This window comes from Rhinolophus sinicus, linkage group LG09 (genome assembly GCF_036562045.2).
Source record: "Rhinolophus sinicus isolate RSC01 linkage group LG09, ASM3656204v1, whole genome shotgun sequence".
Classification (NCBI taxonomy): Eukaryota; Metazoa; Chordata; class Mammalia; order Chiroptera; family Rhinolophidae; genus Rhinolophus; species Rhinolophus sinicus.
This window is the reverse complement of record NC_133758.1, coordinates 109,920,754-109,943,953: the sequence shown is the minus strand read 5'-3', so window position 1 is coordinate 109,943,953 and position 23,200 is coordinate 109,920,754. Positions and strand designations below refer to the sequence as shown.

Genomic DNA, 23,200 nt, shown 5'->3' with positions numbered 1-23,200 from the left:
GTGCTGGCAGCTCTCATGCTGCCTTACCCTCTGTTCCATGTGCTTTTTCCTTGAGTAGACTGGAGGTCCTGAAGTTAGATAGATATTCCCATCGCCGAGCCCATAACAGGCACTCAGTAAACGTTTGCAGAAAGAAGCACTATTATTCATGTATACGAGCACTGCATCCTTCTGCAGTCCTTTTGGAGGAGCCCTTTCACATGGTTTCCTTGTCCCTGAGTAAGAGCCCCAGGGACGCCTGGCATGGAACTCTCCCTGCACTCAGATTTGCTGAAGACCGGTCCCGTCTGAGGTCACCGTGACTGAGGCGTGGGCCAGACCAGATGTCAGATGTGGGGAGGTAAATGCCACTGGCTCTGCAATGCCCTGGTCCTGCGGTGGCAGTGGTGACTACTTTACTGTCATTCCACTGTCCCCACATCTGCCCTGGATGTAACGAACTTTCCAGAGGAGGAAACCAACATTCTGTCATCACATTACTGTCTGCAGAACGTTCATCCTTCATGTGCCTGCTTATGATTCTCTGCTAGTCACCAAAAAGCCAGTGGGGCATAGATATTAGAAGACTGTGACTTGGAAGGAAAACACATTTCTTGGCTTAAATCCTGAAACTTCTGTCCCTTGTGTGCCTTCATCCATGGTTCGGTCTGTGTTGAATCTAGAGAGTATGTTTCTCTCATCCTTCCTCCCCACGGCCTGTGGGTGACCAGGCATTGGAGACACACACTGGGGGTCAGGATCCTTACCACATGTGTGGTTACCCACATTTCATTTATTACGTTCTGAGAGTACCGTGGTCTTGGTAATTTATGTGTCTTGGCTATAATTGCACGTTATTTTTCTAGCAGATACCAAGGGTTTCAGCGAGCAATTGAAATTTGATAGGTATCCTGGCTCTTCATGGCTGAAACGATTTATCCTGATGTTCAAATGCTGAGCTGAGCCCATTGCTTTTAAGCTAAAGAGCACACGCACGGTAAACCCCAAACTTAAGTGTTCCGAGTTCATGCTGGACGTGGGGCGTATTCAGGCCTTTGCAACCACGTGCTCAGACCTGCCACAGCCCCTTTCTCCCTCAACAAAGTACCCAAACAACTCCTGGTTTTCCCCAGTGTGGGGATTCTGCCAGTTGCTGAGTATCTCTATTCCATGAGTATGTTGTGCTTTCTGGAGCTGGGGAAATAACCACAGGATGGGTTTGGAGACCCACTGGCCCTGAAATGGATCTGACCACCTGAATTCCATAAGCATCTACTCTGAGTGGTGGGCTACCAGTGACATTCTGGGTCTCCCTGAGTTAATGTCAGTTCAGAGCCAACGTCCAGTAGTCCCCAAAATATCTGGTCATTTCCTTTTCCCAGTGCACAGTCCCCCTAGTAAAAAGCTTTAGGTCCCTGTGAGGGAAGGCTGGGAGAAAGGTTAACAGTGTAGAATTCTGGCAATGTACCAGGGCCCTTCCTTAAGGGGACCCAGACTCCCCTACATTTAAGGGGTTCTGGTTCCATCCACTGGTTGAGTCTGGGAATTGATCAAAGGCTTATGGCTCTGTTTTTATGATTCAGGTTAGACTTTTGTTCACTTGACCTAGACGTCTTCTGCGTCTATAGGTCAAGTAAGAAGGTAGTAAGCTTCCTATCTATTCCACCGGTCTGTGGGACTCTGACTCTGCTGTTTATACGGTAACCCCGCCACATCAGAAAGGGCTTACATAGAGCCCTTGGCTGCTTGGAAGCCTGGCCCCACTTGCTGCCTTAGATGTTTCTTTGAGCTGCCTTGGTGGGGCGGGGGTGACAGAGGTAGGATCTCCACAGATGAAGGTGAAATTACTCATCACCTACTTGCTCTGGGCAAAATCGTTAAGTTCTCATAGCTTCTCTTTCCTCTTACACAAATGGAAATGGTGCCCTTGTGTTGTCACAACAAAACAAAAACTGTGCCAGGGAGCAGAGAGTTCTTTGGCCCCAGCAGGTGTGCAATGGGTGTGAAAGGATATATGCTGTTGATCTTCTCCTGCCAAATCATGTGTTCAGGGCCGTCGGTTGGTTGGAAGGGATGGAAGGAGGAGTCACAAAAAGGCTCCCAGGATGCACTGTTCCTGTATATTTTCTATACCCTTCAGGTTTGCTGATGACGTTCAAACATGTGCTTGCTTTTAGCTTTTGTAGAAACAAAAGAAAAAGCTATTTCATTAGACTAGGTTACGTCTACAAAAATATTTCACGAAATTTTCTGTTCTTTGCATTATGGCTTAAATTTCAAGTTCACTGTTTCTCCAGCACCAGAGTTTCATTCCTGGCTCTTATTTTTCGCTCTTTACAGACGATAAGGTCTGTCTGGGACAGGTGACCTTTTTTAGTACTTCTCCGATGCTGTAGGGAGTCCTGTTTGGGGGCCCCATTTGTAGACTTCATTTATTAACTGATTCTTCAAACACTCGATGCCAGGGGATGGTGGTGCACGGGGTGACTTTGCTCTCTCCAGAGGAGGAGGCGGCAGCCATGGATACATCTGTAATACAGTGTGGCTAATACTCCCTTGTAGCCACCAACCCCCGTCACTACTGGCCAAAAGCATGCTTCACAGACAGTGCTGTGCCGTGAGCTCTGCGGGCTCTGGTGGCCCAGGCATGAAGTCATGGCGTCAAGGGCCAGGGTCTTACTCCCGGGGCTGACACTGGGACCTTGGTCCCCTCAATGGCCTCTGTTTTCTTAGCTGCAGAAAGTGGAGGGAGGGTGCTAGACATGGTGGACGGTGCTCAAGCAAAACAACGCATGGATCAGTCAGCTGCTTTCGAATCATCATATCACCAGCTGAAAAAATTAGGACCTGGGCCTTCAACAGCAGGAATTCTGATTCTGGGTGGGTTCTGGAATCTGTTTATACGAAGACTCCCTGCCTTCATATCAAATGTGATTTGAAGCCCCTTTGGGAGGCCCTGGATGACTTCTAGTTTTCTCTTCTTCCCTGTAGCTCTGTTCCTCATCCTTGACAAGCTCACACCCTCTTCAGTGTCTCTTTCAAAAGCCTTTTTGACCTCTGACTGATTGGCTCTCCATAGACAATTAGTTCATGCTTCTGTGCCAAACAGCAGCAACAAACAAAACAAAACAAAACTCCTCAATTTGTGCTTGTTTACTTTTCTGGCTCTTCTGTTGGCCCTGGAGCTCCAGAATCTGATTATGGTACCGCATTCATTCTTGCCTCCCCTGTGCCCTTGCCTGTTGCCGAGCACAGAGAATGTGGCCAAACAGGGGTTTTCCAACTGAACGCCAGCCCTTCTCTCTGCCTGTTGGCACTTCTAGGAAAGATTTAAGAGAGGTTTCAAACAAATCGCCCCAGCATATTTCGGATTTCCCATTGAGTCACTTAACCAGTGCCTGTTATCTGACTGTTGCAGAGCTAACTACGTCCCATTGTTTAGCCCTGAGACCCCCAGGATGGACCTGGACTCACTGAGGGAAGTGGGGGGAGGAAGACGAGTTGGAAACCAACAATGTAAACTCAGGTGTTTTGCAAATATAAGCACTTCCAAAATATGCTTTGGCACCCTCTCTCCATCCCTCCAGCTCTCCCCAATCGAAAAAGACAACCAACAAGATGTGTGCCCAAATCCTCCTCTGGATGGAATGCAATCACAGGGAGAGAAGGAAGGTTGACTTCCTGGTTGTCCTCCCACTCAGAGTTCCGGTGGCGCCATCCCACACTGTTTGCATCACGGAGCCACACACACTGCCAAGGCTGCATCTTAAATTTAAACACATTTGGATGAGCATAAAGGGTAGCGCCTTCCCAGAAGAGGTGCGTAAGCATTGTGCATTGTTAGGTTTTACCTCTGCTTTTGGATTAAACACGCAATGTTAATTGAACCGTATAAAGCTCATCTTCTGAGCAGCAATTTGTGTATCGCTCTACTTTCATCCATGTGGTCTTTGAATTTTTGGAAACAGAAAGGCTGAAAAATATTTCCTGGGGGTCTTTCCAATGTGCCTCTCATTTCATTGTTTTGGTCTTCAGGATACATATTGACTTGAAAAAGAACCAGTGTTATAAAAAGAAATGTAATCGCAAGGTTCTGGTTCCTGATTGTTGTTTGGGTGACACAGCTGTGACAAGGCTCTAAGCATATACACCGTTGTTCACTGGTTCTGCCCAATCCCACCCGGGGTCGAATGTCCCATTTAGTCAAGACAGCTAAGAAGTGAGATAACTGGATTCATTAGCCTGAGTGCCAAAAGCTCCTCTGAAGAGTTATTTTTATATTCATACAATTTTAATATTTGGGAACAGGCTGTACCACTTTCCAGGTGCCAAAAGTGATCACTCAGTTTTTTTTATTATGTGCTATTTTAGCTTCAAAAATATTTTATTTTTTATGGATGGCATTGTGCTTTTGACCCAGTTCTTTTCCCTGGGATGTATGTCCCAAGAGGATGAGGTTTATGATACTAGTAATATCTGGAATATTAATTCCTTAAATGAAATCACTGACCCTGTCCTTCTCTAGCACACACACATACACACACACACACACACACACACACACACACACACACACACACCCTTACACCCTCCCAAATGTGCATCCTTTAAGTTAAAAATGCCTTTGGAGTACGTATGGGGAAAACTGGTTGTTCTCCCCTTTCTATCAGGACAAAGTATGTACAGAGGCTTTGTGGGACGCAAATGGAGTAACCAAGGCATCCGAACTCACCGACCTGGGCAGGGTTGTCTTTACTGCTCCTTTTACAGGACTGTCATGTTCATGGTGGATGTGCCATGAAGGAGGGACCGTGGGCCTTGCAGCAATGAGAGAGTGTGCCATTCACAAAAGTGAGCTGTCAGCAACCATCTCCTCTAACTATAATTTGCTACAGCCTGGAAATGAATCAGTGACAGCTCTGAAAAGGGTTTTAGAATAATTGCAGCTAAAAGTGAAAACATTATAGCAAAGATATTATAGACTACCGCTTATCTTTGTTTCTATTCATGGAAGGGCTGAATGTTTGGGGTCCAGAAAATCTTTACAAAATTGTACCCTTGGTCATGATACTTTTAACTAGCCTACAATATCCCTTCTGATCTTTGCCATCTCGTGGTGGCTTTGGTTTTGCTGACACCGGAAGGAGGGCCACATTACATTGGCATGCGTGTGTGGGGTTTACTTCACCCAAGGTGCAGAGTGCTTCAACTTGTGCTTTTCCTGGGAAGTTTAGGGGTTGAGCAGGTGCTCTTGTTCTTGGCTGGGTGCCATCCTACCTGTTATGTGCATTACATGAGTTTTAGACTTTGAAAAAGTCTTAGCCTGAAACAGCTTAAAAAAATAACTCCCCACCTCTCAGCTAATGTAGCACATCCTAGAGAAGGCAGTTTTTTTTGTTTTGTTTTGTTTCTTCTTCTGTAAATGGAACTGCAGAATAGTTGGCCATTTTGGCAAACCATTTTGTTCCAAATAAGTACCCACATTAATTTGCTTGACAGAGAAAAAGAATTGAAATATCTGAACTTGAAAGAGAATTCTAAATGCCATTCTTGCTTTGGGAAGACACAGAGTCAGTTTCGTGCCTTTTGTCACCTCTGATTTCTGGCTGGTAAATGATTTGAATCTAGCTTCTAAAATGGTCCCCTCTGATGGTCTGAACCATGATACTTCCTTAGAGGAATAAGGTTATCATTTGCAAAGGTTAGTTCATGTTTTTCTGCAGAGAAGACGAGGAATCTTTATTGAAAGGATCTTGGAGATCCTAAGTTAATGTTTCTCAGTGTATGGCGTTGAAGATAAGTTAGGTATTAATGCTCACTTTTAAAATACATTTAAAAAGCAACAGAAGAAACACACTTATTTCCACGGGAGCTCCCATAAGACTGTCAGCTGATTTCTCAGAAACTTTGCAGGCCAGAAGAGACAGGCACGAAATATTTAAAGTGATGAAAAGCAGGGACCTACAATCAAGATTACTCTACCCAGCAAAGCTATCATTTAGAATTGAAGGAAAGTAAAGAGATTTCCAGACAAAAATAGGTAAAGGAGTTCATCACCACCAAACCAACATTACAAGAGACGTTAAAGGGACTTCTTGAAGAAGAAGAAAGAAAAAAAAAAGAGAAAAAGTGCGAACAATAAAATGGCAATAACTGTATATCTGTCAACAATTACTTTAAGTATAAATGGATTAAATGCTCCAATCAAAAGATAGGAGGGCTGAATGGGTAAGAAAACAATCCTTACATATGCTGTCTACAAGAGACTCACTTCAGATTGAAAGACACACACAAACTGAAAGTAAAGGGATGGAAAAATAAATTGCATGAAAATGGAAATGAAAAAAGAAAGCTGGGCTAGCAATACTTATACTACACAAAATAGACTTTAAAACAATGGCTATAACAAAAGACAAAGGACCCAGTAATCCCAATTCTGGGTATTTATTCAAAGAAACCCAAAACGCTAATTCTAAGACATATGCATTCATCCACATGTTCATTGCAGCATTATTTACAATAGCCAGTATGTGGAAGCAACCTAAGGGTCCATCTGTAAATGAATGGGTAAAGAAGTGGTACATATATATAATGTAATATTACTCAGCTATTAAAAAAAGAATGAAACATTGCATCTGCAACAAGCTGGATGGACCTAGAGGGCATTATGCTAGGTGAAATAAGTCAGAGAAAGACAAATACCTATGATTTCACTTGTATGTGGAATCTAAAAATCAAAATAAATGAACAAACAAAACAGAAACAGACTTGTAGATACAGACATTTTGATGGTTGCCAGATGGGAGGGGGGTAGAGGGATGGGGGGAAAAGGGGAAGGGATTAAGAAGTACAAATAGGCAGTTACAAAATAGTCATGGGAATGTAAAGTACAGCATTGGGAATATAGTCAATAATATTGTATTAACTATATATGCTGCCAGGTGGGTATTAGACTTATTGGGGTGATCACTTCATAAGTTATATAAATGTCTAATCACTATGTTGCATACCTGAAACCAATATATAGTGTGTCAACTGTAATTGAAAAAAAATCAATAATTGTTTGTTTATTTTAATGCATATTAGAAAACATGTAACAATCATATGAAACTATGATTTCACAGATTTTCTTGCTTAGGATGAGACTAAGATGAAATAATCTCAAGAGAAATATTGACTATAATAGGGTTGGAAATAGTCTTTGAAGAGCTAGAATTTGAGAAACGCTGATGTAATCCAAAGCCTGCAGTTTGGGCTGTGATGACGCTACAGAGGCACCAACTTGCCAGAGTTGACTTAGTGGTGACATTGAGACTGGAATCCAAAAACAATGCATTACATTTGTGAGTAATAGCAAGGGCAGCTAGCTTTTACTGAGTGCTTCCTGTGTGTGATGCAAAGTGATTGATATATGTTATCTCATTTAATTCTTGCTGCAGGCCTTTGAGTTAACTACTATTAATATTCTTATTTTATAGATAAGAAAAATGAGTTTTAGAGAAGGTGAGTAACTTGCCCAAGGTCATAAACCCAGAAAGAGGGGGAACTGAAAGGAAGGAAAGATGGGTTCACGGGTAGGCTGGTCTTAGGTCAATGGGAATAGTAAACATCAAAGAAGACTTGGAAGAAGAATCCTTTTGTTAGGAGATTTAAAAGCCTGTGGAGCAAATATTTGTGGAGAGCTTAAAAAGTATGCTGAACTACCAGGCACCAGGGACCCACAGACTTGCCCAGGGGATATGAATTAAGGATTTTGTCGCCTTATTGGAGTGGGGGACTCATAGGACTTTCTCTGGGAAATTCTCTTGATACATTAGCATGTTAAATGTAGGGAAGCTTGTAGCCAGCAACCTGTTTTCTTCTGTTATTACTGAGGGCTTTCAAATTCAGTTAACCACAGGTTCTCTTTTTCTCCAATCAAACCTGTTATGTTTTTGCAGAACCTGTCATCTGTGGAGCACCCATTTGGGACCCAACCTAATCCTTTTAACTCATTATGCACATGAGAAATCTGAGGTCCATGATGGCTGCCAAAGTCAAAAGTAGTTGTTGGCAGACTTTGTGTCATTAATTCATTAATTCAACAGCTATATATCCAGTGCCTCCCAGTGGCCAGGCATTCTGGGGACTGGGTACAGCAGTGCACAAATGGACAAGACAAAGGTATCAGAAGACACATCAATAATTTTAGATAACAGTAAATCTGAGAAAATTGGAAATCCTTCAGTTTCTGCCTCTTCTCAAGACAGAAGGCATGCCTTTTGTCATCTTTGTTTTCTCAGTTTCTAGCCATTTTTGGTACGTTTTGGGGGCAGGAATGTACCTTTAAAAAATGTTGAATAAATGAAAGTTGATGATTTGGGGTTCTTTCCTGTTCTGTAACAAAATGGTCAGTTAGAAAAATATCTGGTAGTTCTGGTGTGTATTTGGTATGTAACACACACTAAACGTTAAACAAAATGTTGAGAACAGAATGTTGTTGGAGGTCTCCAGGGTGCAGTAGGGACGTTGGTCACCTCTGTTAGGCAGCCCGGTGTTGACCAGTGTAGACCTCAGGCAGTCGTTAGACGACATTATTAATGAAAGAAATCATATTGGAAAATTATCTCTATGGTTCCTAGCATTGCGAAGTTGTTCTACTCACTCAAATGTTCAGATCACATCAGTTGTTTCGGTTTCTGGGCTTTGGTCATATTGCTAATGGGCCAGAATGTCCAAGGCTCTACCCCAATTGCCAATATCTACAGATTCCTGAGCAGTATAAGGTGTGTTCAGATATCACAGAGTTGGGATGGCCAGTCCTTCATGGCATGAGTTGGGCGAACTCCCTGTGGGTACTGGGCAATCTGTTTGGTAATTTTCTGGACTGTATAGCACACTGTGGCCTTCCAAATCTCTGCCCGTGAATACTGAAAATAAGTGATGGCGGGATGCAGAGCTTGCGTCCTTTCCGGCACACATCTCAAGCAAACCCCAAATAGCCAGCGTTAGTACAGTATGAGGGGCCTATGAGTCCACTAGACTAAGGGTTCTGAGCTGCCCAAGTGGTTGACACTAGGAGGAAAGATAAAGAAAGTCCACAAAGCCAATGGCTTTTCCACTTGCATATCTCCTTCTCGAAGGAATTTGTGACGGAGGAAGCACCTTCTGCTGTGGAAGAAATGGCAGTCTGATGCTGGCATGTTTATGGCTCTTTACAGTTCGCTTTGTTGTCCTGGGAAGGGGGGCAGTGCCATGCTGATCCCACCCATGAGGTTCATGGACTGCCACCAGCATAGATGTCAGGAAGCAATCACCCAACACCTCATCCCAAGACGATTATTTAGTTTAGGAGAAGGGCGTCCTCGATTTCAGAGAGGAGTGTTTTAGTGATTAGACACACCAGCCTCTGTGATAGAGGGCACTTTTATAATTTAAAAGAAAAGAAAGGGAAGTACATCTGTCAAATTCATTTCTAGGTTTCTAGTTTTGCCCAAGAGGGTAGTTCCCTCAGAACGAATTGTTTGTTTCATTCTACATGGCTTTATGGATCACAACAAAATCAGACATTTATTTTGGGGAGAAAGAGGACAAGAAATACTTATATAAAAAGGGCTGGAATCGGGATAGATGTGTGAGAAATAAAAATAAAATGGAAAGCTATGAGTTTTGTTTAGACTCAGAAGTGAAAGCAAAAACTTTTAGAGATTAGGTAACGAGACAAAGGCTTAATCGTATCTGTAGGAGTTTTCTGTAGGGCTGGAAGAGGAATGTCTGTCCACAAAGAGTGACGTAATGATGGCATATGTGAGTGAAGAGAAATGGTGGACTTTTTTCTCTTCCCTATTTTTAGGAAACAATCTGTAATGTGGAAAACACTAGTGCAGTGCTAGGAGCATGATACCTGGAGCCCGAAAGAGCCAGGCTTCAGTCCCACTTTCTCCATTTACTTGATACGAGAATTTAAGCAAGCTACGTGATGCTTTTAATTCTGTTTTTTAAATCTGTAAAGCCTCTGGAGGATGTTATGCGGTGCTTAACAGGCCTGGCACATGGGGAGTGCCCAGTCAATGGTGGTTTTTATTATGAACCATAAACAGAAAAATAAATGGTGGTCACCACGCCAGAAGAGACGCTCCTAAATGCCCTTGGGAGGTGCCTCCAGACCCCGGGCTTGATTTCGTGTGTCCTCATGCTTGTCTGATTTTTTTTTTTTTCTTTTTCTCCAAAACAGCCTTATAATGTATCATTGCTAGAATGCATTTTAGGATTTTTAAAATCAGTTAACTAAGGCTAAAGCCCTTTTCCTAAATAGGAAATCGGGTGTTGCCTGCTTCCTCTGTCTATTTGTACACTTGTTTAAGCATTTTAAAGTCCACCCGAACATTTAAAATCATGAAAACCAATTACTTTATGACTAAACAAAATTCCCTAACGGTGTTGTATATTTCTGCCAACAGCTGAATCCTCTAAGAGGAAGAAAACCACCAGCTTCTCTAGTAATGCTATTGATGTGTTATGACTTATACCAGATCCCTTAGGCAAAAAGGAAGCACAGATTTTTATTTATTTTTTTTGTGGGGGGAAATCTGATGAATTAAGCCAATAACATCCAACCTCTTGGCCAGAGAGATATAAATTCTTTGTCCAAATTCACAGAAATAAGACTGTTTCGGGACTGGAAAAGATTGATAAGTAATGCAAACTCATTTCTTAATTGAATTTATTTCTCTGGGGGCTATGTGTATAATTGGTAATCAATACATATTGTTTGTTTGCTTTGTGAAATTGTTTCAAGCTGAGTTAGGGATGAATCTGTGGTGTTAAAATAGAGGAAAGCTAATTTTCTTATACTGGGTTTGGCTTTAATCTTATTAGCCAGATGTTCTAACCATTAGAGCTAGCCAGTCAGATTAGGCCACAAATATCTCATTTGCAAATGCAATTGGATTGTGCGCTGCATTCTTCAAAGGCCACCATTGGTATGGGGACAGAGGCACCTCTTGTCTGCATTTCGGGAGCATCGGTTGGCTCCCTGGTCTCACGGAGGTCAGACGCAACACTGCCCATCGCGTTTGGCTCCAGCTCCGGTGGTTAAACCCCACAACATTTGTAAACTCTAAGCTCAGGGGCCAGTTTTGGCCAGTGACGGTGGTTAACCCTTTTGGCAGGCCATCTTGTGCTGCTGTTTTTGAGGCCCGGCTTGTTCATCCTTGCCTGTTAAAAGATCATTCAGAAAAATCCATCGCAGTTCCCCGTTTTCACAAAGCCTTTAGTTTTCCATCCTTTTCCTTTTGCAGCCTCGTCCATTTGCTCCATATTCAACCCCAAAGAAGCCAGGGTGGAATTGAGATGATAGGTTCAGAACAGACTGGAGCTTAGAAGTCGTGATTATATTAGAGAATCTGTGGCTTTGAGTTTGCTTAGCTGTGAAATCTGGAGGTCTGTCCACACAGGGAAAGATTTATAGTGTCTGGCAGCGCTATGGCCCCAATAAGCTGTGATATTTTGATAAGGTGCTTGAGGAGATTGCTGGATACAGAGCAGTGTAGGTTCCGGAAGGGCATAGGCAATGTTGAGTCCCCTTGGCTGAGAACTGCGGAATGTGTGCCCTGGGAGATCAGAAAATAAATGGTGGGCAGGACACGACAGCGTCCAGTTGGCTAACAGAAGAAAATGAGGAAAAAAGGAAGAACTTGGCATATATTTGGTATTTGTGTCTGTTTTTCTCTCAAAATGGGCTGATGTGTTGGCAAGAAGCTTCTGGCTGTTGTCAGAGATATGAACATCTGTGCTCTTTTGCAGAAAACTCTGGGTTCTAAAGTGGTTGGTGGAAACTGTGTCATTGCCACTCGCTCTGTCTCCTCCTGAAGGGAGTGAAACCTGTACTGCTCAGAGTGTGCTTTGAACAGGGGGATGTGGCTTCTGGCTCGCTACGTGGTGGAAGCGATTTTCCAGCCGTGGAGTCTAAGGCCGTCATTCAAGTGTTCACACTCGGGGCAAATCAGCTTTGCTTTCTTGGTTGGAAATAAGAAGGAAAGATGTCAAGTGAGCAAGGTAATTGTGACGCAGGCATGCAAAGAGAGCCATCAAGAGGTGTGGTGAATTCTTTGGAGCCTTTGCTAGTCACCTTAGTGAATGCTAAATGCTGTTGCGATGACCTTGACATATCAATGACAGCACAAGGAGAGTGTAGTTGTTGATGATTCCAAAGTCAGGGCTGGTCAGTGGGATCATTCTGGGCACCAGCATCCAGCCAGCACCTTACCCATCTCCCACTTGTCTTCTCTTGGCCAGAACCCAATCACAGGTGTGGCCAAATGCAGAGGACACTGGGAAATGTTGTTTAGCCGTGTGCTTGTGGAAGATGCAATTGGTTTATTGACCGTACAGCATGGTCACTGTCACAGCCCTAGAAACATACGGATCTACATTTTGTGGGGTCCGAAGCTTATGCCAGTGTGGGGCTCACTTTAGAAAATAACAAAATTAGGTGCACTAGTAACTGTTTACTGCATTTAGAAGGCGAATGGGAAGGGCTCAGTCAAGTGAGAGGTTCTGCAGGTTAAGCGTCCTTAGCCTCATGGTAAATGTTTCTCTGTGACTAAGTGTCCGAATAGGAAACACGTTTCCCCCACTTGCATCCTAACCAAACTGTCCTTCTTTGCGCCTCCACGGAGCACCTGGTGCTTGCGAGGCTGGGCCCGGCCAGCTACTCACACTACCCTGCGGAGTGAAAATTGCTCCAGGCTTTCTGGGGAGCCACTGGGCTGTGTGCAGGGAGAGCCCATGGTCGCCCTGGGCTGTGCCTCAGGGGTCCTACCCCCTGGCATCTGCATGCCTGCCAGGGGCTGAGCAAAGGGGCGTGGAGGCAGGTCCGGAGTAATTGGAACCCACCCACCGTTTACTTCACGTTCCTTTACTTTTCCAAACCGAAAGTTCCCTCCGTGTAGAAAACCAGCATAAATAGAGCACGGAACTCCGTGCTGGTATCAAGATTAGTTGGGATAATGAATTAAAGGTGCGTAGCATCGTGCGTGGAACTTAGTAAGAGCTTAGCACATGTTATCTATTTTTTTAATTATCATTCACAGTAGGCAAAGATTTATGTTTGAAGATGTTCAATTTGCATTAGTCATAGGTAAAAAAAAAAAAGAAAACGTTCTAATTGTCCAATGACGGGTAAATGCCTGAATTATGTCTCCACACATGGACTATGACAGTAATTCCAAATGATAAAACATTTTACGGAAAGAAAAATACATATAAAATAATACATGAAAACAGAATGATATAAAACACTATGATCTGAATTACGTGAATAATGAGTAAATTAAAAGACACCGAAATTATGAAAATGTTAGCATTGCTCATCTCTGGATGATAGACAGATGACCTAATTTTATTATCCTTATAGTTTTCTGCATCTCGCAAATTGCATACAATTATTTTAATAATGATATTAGTGATCCTCCTTTGTAAATACCGTGTTTCCCTGAAAATAAGACCTAGCCAGACAATTAGCTCTAATGTGTCTTTTGGAGCAAAAATTAGTATAAGACCCAGTCTTATTTAATGTAAGACTGGATATACGATACTATACTATAATGTAATACCGGGTCTTATATTCATTTTTGCTCCAAGAGACACATTACAGCTGATTGTCCGGCAAGGTCTTATTTTCGGGGAAACACAGTAGCAATACTGCAGCTTTAAATTTGTCTAATATTTTACTGCTTGGAAAGTGCTGTTGTACCACATTTGATCTTCACAACAACCCAGTGAGAACAAAGGAAAAAAAAACTTACACTTTCAGTGGAAAAAGATAAAACAAACTCTCCCAACCACTAAAAACTTTTAATTTACTGAAGTTTCCAGGTAGCACAGTCACAGAAATCTCCATTTCTTTCCTCGTGTTCCTCTAATTCATTCTGCTCTTTACCAAGCACAGTATCAAAGGTAAAAATACAACCCTCATCTCAATTAACATAGTTTCCTATTTAGATTTTTAATTACGAGCATTTCAACAGTATTGGTTTGGATAATTTCTTCATGAAGTTCTAGAGTAGAGCTTGGAACCCTAGCCTGGTTCTACTGGAAAACGGTTTCTGCATTTCAGCCATGGAGTTTGGAAACGTCCTTTGGGTCAGAGCCTGCCTACTTCCTGAGCGGCCCCTGTGCTCCCCACCGGGCCCACCCCTGCAGGCCCAGCTCTTGGGGCTCGGGGTGGGGGTTGCCGGAGAAGTCTCTAGGACCATGGGGACTATCACCTCCTAATCAGATCACCCTGGATGCTCTTCTGCCTTGGCTGACTGGTGCTCCGTACTGGGCTTCTGTCTTGTTCCAAGGGCCTCGATCCTTACCAGAGTACCCCCCGGAAAGCTGGGTCCTTGGCTTATACCATCCCTCCTTCCTGCCTGCCTGACCCTCTACTGCAGAAGCTGAAGTTACCCTCCCACCCCCAGCTGTGACTGACAGGCTGTATTCCATCCTGACTACCTGTCTGTACCTGGGAATGTTGTGTGTTCCTAGATTCACCCCCCCCACCCCACGCTAGGTCCTTCCTGATGCTTCTTAGTCCAAGCCTGACTGGTAGATGCTAGATGCTGACCCCGTGACTTGAGCTGGCTCTCACGCATGCTTGGCACTGATACCCGGCAGGTACAGAATTCTGCTGCTGCAGCGCTTCCCTTCCAGCTTCTGAAGCTGCCTCTCTCTTTGCTTGCAGCCTTGCTCACCCCTGGGGCCTGGTAAGATCCAATTCCAGGATCTGCAATCTCCCATGGGCCTCACCTACCTCACTGCAGTGAACTGGGCCAGGGCACCAGGCACTGCGCTTCGAAACGACAGTCTGTTTTGAAGTTGCTACCAGCTTGAAGGACAGCAGAACTGCAGGCTGCTGGAGGGGCTCGGAGTGGGGGGAGGAGGATGGATTGTGCTGAAGCTATACGTAGGGGTAGCATACTCTTAGTTCAGCTTTGATAAAAAGTACCATTCGAGGCGGTTCATAATACGTATGTTGCACTTTCTGCTTGTAGCAGTCTCAAGTCTGGAAAAGTATTGTGGAATGGAAGTTTTCCTTTTCTTCTGTAAGAGACAGGTCCGGGTAAGTGGAAAGTGTGGGAGGGGAAAGCGGGAGTGGGTGGGAGTCTGGACCACTGTGTTCGATTCCTAGGGCTGCTTTAACAAATTGCAGCAGACGGGGTGGCTTGAAACATAGAAATGTGTTTCCCGACAGTTCTGGGTGGTAGGAGTGCAAGATCAAGGTGCTGGGGGGGGGCTGGCTCTCTTGGAAGTCCCTAGGGGAGGCGCTAACAGCTTCTGGGAGCTCCAGGCTTTCGTCAGCGTGTGCAGCATGACTCCTTTCTCTACTTCCGTCTTCACATGGTCTTCTCCTTTCTGTGTCTCTGTCTTTGGAGGGTGGTTTCCTCTTCTGATACCAACACCAGTCATCTTGGATTAACGTCCACCCATTAACAATGACCGCATCTTAATTTGATGACATCAGCAGTGACCCTATTTCCAAGTAAGGTGACTTTCATGGATACTGGGGATTAGGACTTCAGTGTAACTGTTTGGGAATCAGTTCACCTCCTAACAGCTGCCTACGACTCAGTCCTGCTGTGCTCGCTTCTGTGGTGTGGCCACCAGCAAGACTGCTTTGGGTCTCAGTTTCCTGGGCTGTAAAGTGGAGACATAATAGTGCCCTCTCACAGGATTGTTGGGAGAATTAAATGAGATAATGCTTGGGATAGTATCTGCCTCATAGAAAGTGTGCAGTCGGGGTTAGGTTTTTATGGCCGGTCACTTCCAGTCCTTAGATGCCACAAGCTACTTCCTGGAGAAATTGAGGAAGTGGAGGAGCACGTATTACAAGGTAATACTGGGGAAGCAGTGTTAACTCTTTCAGTGCTGCGACTCGTAGGATTCTTCTGTGCACACATTTTGCTTCCAAGCTTCTAGTCAGCACTAATTTTGCTCTAATATTAGCTAGATTGAAATCTCTTATGCTGCCCTTTAAAGTGAATGCGAAGGAACCATTTTGGGCAAGTTCTAGGGAACCTAGGCTTTGAGCTGAACTGAGCAAATGTATCTGTCTTTTTGAGGTTGTCCTGTAAGACATGTGGTTTGTGTACCACTTGACTCCAGGCGCACAGTTCACATTGTGGCAAATGACGTTGCTGCCAGGATTGCAAGGGGCACAGCCAGGGCCACTGTGGAACGTGTCCCAGGTTCCTTCCTGGGGTTCCAGGAAGTTGGGGTGTAGCAATGTGAAACTCGAACCGTATTCTGCTGGTTTAATTATTCAATGGAAATGGGATTCCCAAGATTCTAAATAATCCATAGCGTTGAGGACGATAGATCTATTAGATTGTCCATCCAGGTAAAACCTAAGAGTGACTGTTGCCCAGTGGCTCTTTTCCTCCCGGCTTCGTCTTTATGAAGTTTGTGTCATCAGTTTTACAAACTTAGGAAGAAGATGCTACAAGTTGAAGGCCTACATAAAGCTTAGTTTCAGCTTGAAGTCCAGTAAAGGACTTATTTATAGTTAGTTCACTAATTTCTGTTTCAAGTCAGTTGCAAATCTGAAAATCCAGGCTTAAATTTGCACGCTCATTTAGTGGTGCTAATCATCTGAAAGGCTGATTGCTAGAAAGAGTGTAGATTTCATTAAGGGATATACTGTGAACTCGATTTTTGTGTGGGTCTGTCGATGTCCTGGGAATTTTGTTCTACGATGTGTTGAAGTTGTGCTATAGCTCTGTGGTTTGTGAGTTGTTGAGGTGCTATTTATTTTTATGGGACTCTACTTCGCAAAGCAAATAATTAAGAAGTAATGTTTAACTTTAAGTGGGATCCATTTACTTTATATTGAGAATTATTATTACTTTAATTTCCATTTCTTTTCCCTTGAAGCCCTAAGATACCTTTTGGAAGACAAACCTTGTCATGTATCTTTTTGTGTATTAATTATTTTCCTTCGTTTTCAATATTAGTTATTACAACCATAGCAGTGAACATTATTGCACATTTATTATGTGTCAGGCACTGTGCTAACTGTTTTAGATAGATTGTTCTTATTACTTAATTTTTATATTAGTAGTAGACTTTTAAATAGTGTCTGTTAGAACTCACAGTTTTTAATGAGGATTTGAGGCCTGGGGAAACACACTTGCCAAGGTTACCCATTTTAAGTGGTGGAGTTTGTGTTTGTACCCAAATATTCTGACTTGGAATGCCAGGCTCCTCAACTCTGCACTGTTGATATTGCAGACAGAAGCACATCTTTGCTTTGGAGGGGAGAGTGCGGATGCTTTCAAGAACTTGTCAGTGATTCAACAGGCCTCTGCGTTTTCAGTCAATGTGCATCTGGGGCCAGTGGATCAATTCCCTTTACATAATCTGTTTTGTTCAGGTGGGCATTGTGCTAATTTGCACAGGCAGTAGAGCGGGGGATATCCCCAGAGAGCTCTGGGTTGCATGAGGAATTAGCATGGAATTAAGAAATCCACAGGCTTCCTGCATAGATAACCTCTAGACTTGTTGCCTCAGTTGTTACCAAGATGAAAGCTATCGCCCGAACTATGTGTTTCAGAACATAGCATGTTATTTGGGTTTGTGTAAAAATAATTACAAGGTCAAATCAGCTTAGGTAACTAGTTTAAAACGTTAAATAATTTAAAAAAAAATGTATTTCAGGAATTTCTCATGGCCTTTACTATTACAATGTGCGTTGCAATCTCTATGAGAAAAAAAAAAAGGGGGAGTATTGTTTCCAGAATGTGCCTAACAATTGTTGGCTTATTTATCCGTTCTTCATTTGTTCTGGCAGATAAGGTTGGATGTACGGCACCCAGGCAGTGTGTTAGAGTTTTCCAGTGTAGCAGTGAGCGTGACTTTGTAAGTGACAGAAGACACGGTGCTGAGTGGCGTAAACAATACAAGTTTGTGTAGTGAAAAGGTTAGAGGTAGAGCGCGATATAGAATTAATAAGTTTGATTCCGTCCCTCCCGAAGTCATTAAGGATTTGGTTTTCTTTTTGTTTTTCTCTCTCTGCCAGAGTTGAAGTCTGGAGCTGGGCCTGGGGCACTCCCCTAGCAAATGCACAGGGTACTTACTGGTCAAAGAATGCCAGATCAAAAATCCGATAATTTTTAGGAGAGTGAATGGGGAGCATGGATTCTTGAGTGGTAGTGCATTCTGGCCAGTGACTTGGACACATATCTCTTAAGTTAATGCAGATATTAATCCCCTCTCTTTTTAATTTTGTATGTGTTGATATTCTACGTGCAACATACAGATACTGTCTATCGTTGCCTCTAAATGCAGTAAAATTTTCGAGCAGGATACTCAGAGGTACCGTATGCGTATTTCAGTTTCCCATATAGCAATCTCATAGCCCTGATGAGATATTAGTGTTGGCTGCTCACATCCAAGAAAGGTTTTGTTTTTTAAATTTTCTTAGCAAACTGAAAGCCATCATGTCATAGCCATTCATGGCTCTGTGAGTCATATTTACACTTCATGTTGTTTTGATATAAAAGTACCCCAGTGGAAGACGTTGACTTGTCTTAGTTTACCCTTTCCCATTACTGCTTGCAGGTTTCCCTTCACTTCTGAAGGGTGTTTTACTGAGTGACTGGCTGGGGCTTTAGACAGCAAGAAAAGAGAACGAAGGGCTGTAAGTTTGCATGTCACGCAGAGACTTGTTTTTGACCAGGGGATTTCTTGTGAGAAGTGAGAAATGCCTTGGGACAACTTGGTCCTTTTGGTGGCTGCCCTGTTTGCCATGTGGTACCAGCTGGTATTTTCTTCTGTTGTTCAGTAGTTGACAGAATGCCTGCAAAGTGTGAGGTATTTTGTGTGGATTCTAAGTTTGTCAAGACTTTCTTGAGAAATGCAGCCTTTCTGGTCTTTGGGTCTGGTCAGGGAGATGAGACAAGCACACAGATAACTAATACAAAGGATCAAGTGTGAAGGGCAGCTCAGGAAAAGTCCTAAGGGGCTGAAAGGAGTGTGAGACTCCCCGGGGAGATGAGGTGTCCTGTGTGGGTGGGAGAAGGTTGAAGAATGGGAACTTCCAACAGAGGAAGTATTAGTTAAAGGATAAATATCTAGTTTGGCTAGAGCCTAAAAACTGTGAAGCAGTTAAAAAAGAAAAAAAAAAAATAGTCGAGTTACTTCTTGGACCAGTGATTTATTGTTGTATAAGAAATGGCTCCCAAACTTTGTGGCTAAACCGATATCATCTTGCGTCGTTTCCTGGGTCAGGAATCCGGGAGCAGCTTGGCTGGTGGCCTGACCCAGGACCTCTCCTAAGGTTGTAGTCAGATGTCAGCTGTCTGTCTGAAGGGCCAACTAGAGTGTCCAAGGTGGCCCATTCACATGTGTGGTCTGTTGTGGGTGCTCGTGCTTTGACGAGCTGGCTGGCCTCCCCCAGAGCAAAATTTGAGATACAAACAGTCACGTGGCAGCTGTATCTTTTTGATGGTCCAGCCTTGGAAATCACATAGCATCATTTCTTAAACATTCTCTGTATTAGAAAAGGCCAGTCTAAGGGGACGGGGAACTAGGAGTCACCTTTTAAAGGGAGGAGTGTCAGTAAATGTGCGCGCATATGTTAAAACCTATAGTGTTCTCAAAAAAAAAAAAAAAAAAAAAATGACAGAAGCAAAAGCAATCATTACATTGCAGTGGTGTTTCTTTAGTTGTTTGTATGTAGTGTTTACTAATACTAGTTGGCATGCTGGACTATTTGATTGGTAGACTATGATATAAATAAGGTCGTGAGTCTATTTCATCTACTGCACTAGCTCTTTAAAAGAAAATTTGGTAACCTACTCCAAAGGTATCTTGCAGCAGAAACTTACTGCATAAAATAGATATAGCAGAAATGCCTGCAGCTGAGGTGGTGGGGTATAGCCCCGCTCAGCACCCAGGACAGCCCCACGAACACCTTGGACCCTGAGAATTTAGCTCTATATGAAAGCCACGCCATGGATCCATCCAGTTCTTTGGATTTTCTTGGAGAATTCAGTTTGTTCTTTTGAAGAACTCTTCCCTAGCCAAGGGTCTAGAATTGAGTTGTAAAATGTATTCTAATCCTAAGAATTATTTTCCGTAATTTAAAAACATGGTTGAGCCTTGGCACCAAATGATGGTATTGTTTCTTTCAGAACGTTTGATTGGTGGGTGGAGGTGGGCGGTGGCTGAGAGTGAGAAAGAAGACTTTAATTTGAATAGACGTTTCCCTCTAAAGTGCATATGTTAGCTGAATGCATACTTGGGACTGTGGCTGCAGCAGTGAAAGAAGCAAGCCACCATTCACTGTGATATCAAAACTCAAGCCATCCGTGATCCTGTGACCTCAGACTGTCACAATATTACTGCTGGAGTGGGAGGCAAAGTTCTGAGAAATGGAGAATATGTGTGCTTTTGTATGAGTGCTTTTGATAATTACCAGAAGTAACAGGGGAAATTTTTATGAACCAGATGAGGAAAAATGTGCTCATTCGTCGTATGAGTGTTAGTTTTCCCAACATAGCAATATGCTGCTAAATTTCCCCCCACCCCAAGGAAAAGCCATTTCGGTAGACTGTGTGCATGAAACGAGACACTTTAATATAATAGAGAAGTTGGAAAAGCAGAGTACATTACTTTTCTCTAATTTAACACATTTAAAAGGCAATAGCCAACAAAATTAAATTTTATTTAAAGAATTTTGAGGATAAAAAGCATGAAGATACTAATTTTTCTCCACTGTCACTTTCCACTTTTATTGCTGCTACAATCTACTCTACCCACTTGTTCCTGGAAAAAAAAAGCTGCAGGGGTTTGTTTTTAAAATAAAGAAGTGCTGTAGTAGATGCAGAAAGCTTAGAAGAAACCAGGGGTTGGCTGGTGAATGAAAGAAAGGAGCCTGTATTTATTTTTTTTTACAAAGAAGTGTGTATGGAAGATTATTGTTCTTCGAATTCACCGATTAGCAATCTCTATTAATACCTGTGGGGTTTCCCATTTAGAATATTGGTAAAGTACAATTAGTTGCTGCATCTCCATAATTATTTCTTAAAATGGTTTTCTAAGAGCCAGTGAAATGCCTGCTACTTCTTGTTCCTACTTCCTCTTCCAGCTGTTCCAGGCTTTATTATGAAAATGTAGGCGTGGGAGTAAAGCCCCAGCTCTTACTTAGAAGAGGGCCTGGGATGGAGTGGCACCAGCAAACATTAAGTCCCTTTCTCCTCCTCTTAGCCTCAGGTGTTCCGCTCTGACCCCAGCACCCAGTTAGGAAGGGTGCCCAAAAGTGTCAGAGTAGATGACTTGGAAGTAGCATCGTTTTTTTTTTTTTTTTTCCATTCAGCAAAAAATCTGTCTTCTTCCCTTTGTAGCTTCTCTGTTTCTCTCCCAACATGCAACCCACTGTTTCTTATTTCTTCACCAACATGAATCAGGCTGCCTTCTTTGAAGGCTGGCAGGCCAATGATAGGATCTCATTTCTGTAATTGTATTAGTTTCGTCTTGTTTGAATGAAGAAAGTTTTTATAAACCTGGACTATTGTTCATTCTGTTTTTATCCCTGTATGTCATCCATCCATTCATCCATCCGTTCATTCATACATTCAGCATAACATTCATTGAGGGCCCTCTATGCAGAGTGTGTGTGTATGTTGGGGGGGCATGGGGCATGGAGGTGATTTTGACCTAGGCATCTAGCCCTCTGTCCCTGCCTTTTAGTCACTAAGTCTGATGGCGAGCTGGAGAGATAGACCTATCAACAAGTAGGTACATCTCTAATAAGCACTTATTGAACTCCTGCTGTGTGCCAGGAACTGAATCAAACTTGATGTAGATACCAGGTTTTTCTAAACTTGATCCTGTCTTTCAAGGAGTCCATAGTTTCGTACAGGAAATAAACATATCTAACTTAGCCAAAATTTAGAGAGCTTTCTATGCGTCAGTCACTAAAGTGCTATAATTGGGAAGTTCACATTTACTTTCATGTTAATTAGATGAAGTAAGCCCTCTGTACACAAAGAAAGTAAAGAGCTTTGGCGCTCTAGTAATTGCTCTAGTAATTGGCGTAAGGATTGTAGAGGAAGTGGAAAGCAGAATAGTTCATGGATCTGACTTGGAGTCCGATTTGATTCATCTGGGTTTGGATCTGGCTCCATTACTTAATGGGTGTGATTTTGGGGTGGGGAGTTAATTAGTTTGCAAGATTCAGTTTCCCCATCTAGACTGTATTGGTTTTAAGATGGCCAAACCAATATCTTTCATATCACATGTCCTTATAAGGTCATTCGGACAGTCGTCTCTTCTCGTGATAAGATTTACATCCCTCCTCTTTGATCTTGAGTGGAATGTGGTGACCACTTTGACCCACAGGGTACAGCAGAAGTGGTGCTATGTAACTTGCAAAGTTAGATCATGAAAGTTCTATGCACCTCCATTTTGCTCGGTGATGTTCCTGCCTATGAGCCAGCCACCATGCTGTGAGGAAGCCCAAGCTGCCCAAGCAGGAATTACCCAAGTGGGAGGGATCGAAGCCCCTAGCCCGTAGGCAGGGCTGAGCTCCCAGCTGACCACTAGAACAATTTGTCAGTCATCTGAGTGCGCCATCTTGAAAGCGGACCCTGCAGCAAGCCCAGTGTGAATTGCCCTGGCTGACCCCACATGGAACATCCATCAGCCATGCCCGCCCAGCCCTGCCAGACTGTAGTTTCATGAGCACAATAAATGACGGGCATTGTTTGAAGCCACTGTGTTTTGGGATGGTTTGTTACACAGCAGTAAGTAACCAGGACATTTGCCGTATAAAGTTGCTATGAGGATTCAGGGAAATGGTGCATAGAACACACCACAAAACTAATGCTTCACTAGTGATAGCTCTTGTCATTATTGTCACTAGTTGAGAAGATAGTTTGTGGAAATCAGCATTAGTTTGAAGTGAGGTCGCAACCTAAAGTTCCCCCTGTGAATTTCTGGTATCCAGTATGTTTTGGGGGACTTATTTTGTTCACTTTCGTCATTTGCAAAATCTCTGTTGTGTGTCAGTTTCCTAGAGTCCTTTCCTCCTGGGTTTATCATGCAGACTCTGTCCTCTGTTGAGTCAGGCTTTCAGGGTCATGACCAGACTTGTAATCAGTGTTTAAACTTTCCAAATATTCTGTGAAAGTCATGCTCCTGACATTATTAATTTTTTTTTATTATGGTGAAAAAGCCAAAAACAAAATCATCTTAA

At 43.0% G+C, this 23,200-nt stretch overlaps 1 protein-coding gene across 5 annotated transcripts in view; it reads left to right on the top strand.

Moving 5' to 3' along the window:
* Nucleotides 1–23,200, top strand: part of ELMO1 (engulfment and cell motility 1) — a 476,666-nt gene that overhangs the window by 14,141 nt on the left and 439,325 nt on the right. The window contains exon 1 of one of the 5 annotated variants that reach the window (XM_074341004.1): nucleotides 14,947–15,064. The exons of the other annotated variants lie outside the window; for them this stretch is intronic. The gene's annotated coding sequence lies outside the window, so the exon portion shown is untranslated. Of the gene's footprint in view, nucleotides 1–14,946; nucleotides 15,065–23,200 lie in introns of those variants that run through there. 5 annotated transcript variants of the gene reach the window in all.